The following is a 4,149-nucleotide window of genomic DNA, read 5'->3' as shown; positions in this document are numbered from 1 at the left end:
GGATTAGTGGTCATTTTTGGCGTTTTGATGTGTACGCACGGCCTTTATGCTGTAGGACACGGGCTGTGGGTGAGAAAGACCAGCAGGACACACTGCCCAGGCGCCTGTGGCAGGCGCTCCACAGGTGCAGGAGCAATGCTGTCACGTGACCACGCAGCCGGCTGACAGCCGCACAGCAGCCCAGGCCTCAGCAAAGTGCAGAACTCCGAGCTCGGTGAGCAAAGGGAGAAGGGATGAGGAGACAGCAGTGAGGTGGAGGCCAGATACCCTAACCCTAGCCCTAACCCGCTGTGCAGTGTGCAGCCTTCCCGTCCTCGCTGGGCTCCGGGGAGGGGAGACCCTTACAGAGCATTGGGTCGAGCTGGAACCTAAAGGGATCTTTCCAGGTTAGCCAGGAACCCCCAAAGGGACCTAGGCTGAGGTCACTGACCACTCAGCTTGTCCTGGGCATGACGGCCAGGGCTTGGTACTGTTCATGGGATGTAAGACACTTTGTGGAAGAAAGGTTGGGCTAAAACTGGATCTTTTGTTGAAGATTTTGAAAAACACATACATTGTTAAGGAGATTAGCTGTGTCGTGGCTCATGTTCTCTGTCAGCTTGGCTGGGCCAGGTGCCCAGACATGTGTTCGAACATTGCTCTGGGTGAGATGAACATTTAAATGGGGGGACTCCGAGTAAAGCAGACCACCCTCCATGCGGTGGGTGGGTGCCGTGGTCTGAACGTGGGTTCCCGAACCACATTCATACGTTGAGGTCCTAACCCCAACATGTAGGTGTGAGGCGGTGAGGCCTTTGGAGCTGACTCCAAACTGAGATCAGTGCCCGAATCAAAGAGGCACCAGCGAACCTTCCACCATGTAAGGACCCATGAGAAGGGCTCCTACCTGACTGTGCTGGCTCCCCGACCCCCCACTTCCAGCCTCCAGCGCCCTGTATATGGTGCTCTGTTCTAGCAGCCTGATGGGACCGAGACAATGGGCCTCATGCAAGCCACTGAAGGAACCAGGGCTGACCTGGGAGTTCTGCACCACCTGTGGGCTCCAGTGTCCTTGAAATAACCTCTCTCTCTCTCTCTCTCTCTCTCTCTCTCTCTCATATATAATGATACTGAGGGGAAGACCCAGATGCTCCCCTAAGGCCCCTGGGGGTGAAGCCTCCTTTTTTCCCTCCTCTTCCTGTCCCTCCTTTTCCTTCCTCTGGTTTAGAAGCTCTTGAACTAGATTATTTCCTAAAAACAATAAGATTTATTGGAAATTTTCCTGCTGTAATGTGCTCTGTGAGTCTAAAAACGTCTGTTCTTGCTCTTGATATCTTCCCGGTTTGTCACAAAAACACTCCTCCTGACGGTTTCCTGGAGGATCTCGGAACACTTCTCTAGCCAGGCATGATGCTAACATGAGGGGAAATGTTTTGATCTTCACGGCGGGTGGTAGAATTCTCAGGCAGGAAGCAGTCCTTGTTTGGGAAAATGTTTTGATAAGCTGAAGGCATCGGAGAAGGAGCCGGGAAACTGTGTGTCTGTCCGGCCATGCCCTCAAGATACGTGCAGACAGCTCTGCCTGAGACCAAGAGAGCGTCTGGCCTCTGAGAAGGAGGAGAGGAAATTCAGGGAAGCCAGGGGAAGAGTAGGAAGAGAAGAGAGAATTTATATATATATAGTCCTGTTGGTTTTTCTCTGAAGAGCCCTGAATACAGACATCTTCATTGGTCAATGTGAACCTCGACAGTGGACAGGACAGTCCTGGGCTCTGAGGCAGGTCCTATGTCCAGGGGCTAATTTAGCAAGATCTGCAACAAAACCGAGGGCAGTGCACGGCAGCCCCAGAAACGCAGAGGGGGCAAGGGGACGGGGCATCCAGGCACAGATAAGACCTCCCTGGGGGTCAAGCTCTGGATCCACGCTTGGGGCAGCAACAGCGCCAGGCGGTGGCTGTGCCCTGGAGGGCTGGCTCAGGATGCTTCCACTCCAGGAACTGATGCCACAGGGTCCACCCTATTACTGTCCACTTCCCATCAGAGTGCTCCCAGGAAGGCCAGAGCCCCCGGGACAGCTGTATGCATTCAGTCCGCTCACAGATACCTGGAGATCCCCCTCTAGCTATTTAAACCCCATCCACGGAGCCCCTTTCTGGGACGCTCTGAGTTTGGCTGAAAGTGGCCCCTCTGGCTTCCACATCTACACCCAGAGCTTCAAGTCCCCGCATGAGCACAGCTCCTACTTGGTCCCCAGGTCTACCCAGCTACTCCTCCAGGCCGGGTTCTCTCCCCACTGCCCCCCACTGTGGTCTTTTCCCATTTGTCTCAAAACTCTAATCCATGCACTAAGCTGCTTTATGAGGGACACCTTATCACTCTCCCCACTTCACAAGGGGACAATGCAGGCACAGAAGGTCATGTAACTTTCTGAGGTCACACAGCCCCTGAACGGCAGAGCTGGGAGAGGAAGCCAGCATGCACTTCTCCGGTGGGGGGTTCTGGGGCTGGCCTTGGCCCCACTCCTGGGGTGCCCCTCCCTCCATGGCCCTGCTGCACTCCCTGCCACTTCACTGCCTGCTCAGCGCACAGTCTTTTCCTCCATCCAGAGTCCCCCACTCCGGTGAGCCTGGCTTTCTGGGTCTGGGACTGCCTGGGAAGCAGAGCTTGGCTCCTCCCGCACCAGCCTCAGCTCCTGCCAGCTCTACCTTGTGGGCCCCTTAAAGGCCTCCCCGCCTGCCTCCCCCCTGCTTTGGGGCTGTGCCCAGGCTGCACTGAGGGCACTTTCCCTTCTTAGCTCCACAGGGGGGTTCTCCCTCCCCCAAGACCTGCTCCTCCTCAACAGCCCCTGAGATTGTACATGGGATCCACCCCTTCCCATTCAGCATCCCTGAGGGCAAAGCAGGGATTCGTCTGGGAGCGGGGAAGTAAAGTGACAGCCTGTCAGTGAAGTCTAACCAATCGGAAAGCTTCCCGGATTAGAGGGCGGGCTGATCGCGGCTAGGTGGGGGATCGCGGCCAGGTGGAGGAGGTGAGGCGCACCCAGCCCCGCCCTCCTGCCCCGTCTGCGGGCAAACCTGAGGCCGGGCCTCCCCAAACTCTGCCTTCCTTTGCCAGCTGCTGCCAACCCATGGGGAGAAGAACCGAAGCCACAGAAATCAGGTCTCTGCAGCTCCACTGGGACTGATGAGCTGTCCCCGTCCCTCGCCCCTGCCTGCATTTGCTCCAGCTGCGGCCCTGGGCAGATTGGTTTTCTGGCTCCAGGAATGGGGTGAGTCCGGTACTCACACCCGCGCGCCATTTGATGTATGCCCACGCCCTGCGCTCCTAGCCAAATCTTATATTTCCTTTCCTCCCCCCTCCCCCCAGTTCAGATGATATCTGCCCTTCCTGTCCCCCGTCCCTACTCCACTCGCCCGGCCGGGTGGAGCCCGGGTTTGAGAACCGCAAGTCCACCCGCTCCTGGCAGCCAGCCCTCTCGTCCAGGCCTGTCGTCTGCACCTTCGTCCCGTCTCCCAGCAGCTGTGCACTGAATCTGTGCGTGAGTGACACTTGCAGAAGGTGGCTGGGGCCAGGGGAGACCCCTTGGCTCCGCCCTCCCCTTACTCCTGGCCTCTCCCGCCCCCCAGAGGCGGGCCTCTACCTCCGAATCAGCCTGGGCGCCCAGACACACCCTCCTGCTGCTCCACCGGGACCTGGGCCCCAGACCTGAGCTGGGGGCCTTGGATCCCAGGCCCTTCCCGGGGCCTCTGCAGGGAGGGCACCCTGTTCCCTCGGGGCCCACCTCCCTCACCTCAGTGGCACACACCTGGCCCGTGAGGGCGGGAGTGGGGAGCACTGGCCCAGGGGGCCCAGAGGGGTGGGCGGGGAACCGAGCAAAAAACAAGAGGGCCAGGTCTCGCCAACGTGGAGGAGCCAAGACCAAGTGGTTTCCACGCGGCGGGCCTCTCAGAGCCTTCGATGTGCAAACGCGTTGCAGGACCGGAGAGCAAAGCTGGGGGGCAGGAGAGGTACACCCAGGGCCCCCCCTCTTTCCATCCATCCATTCATTCCAGGTGTGAGCTCACTTCACCTGAGAGCTGCAGGTACGGCTGACCAGGACCTGGGCCTGGGAGGAGCCTACAACCGAGATATGAGCCCTTGGCGGGAATCGAATCTGGGACCTTTGGTCCCC

The sequence above is a fragment of the Myotis davidii genome, unplaced genomic scaffold (assembly GCF_000327345.1).
Source record: "Myotis davidii unplaced genomic scaffold, ASM32734v1 scaffold1476, whole genome shotgun sequence".
Lineage (NCBI taxonomy): Eukaryota > Metazoa > Chordata > Mammalia > Chiroptera > Vespertilionidae > Myotis > Myotis davidii.
Note: the sequence above shows the minus strand (reverse complement) of the source record.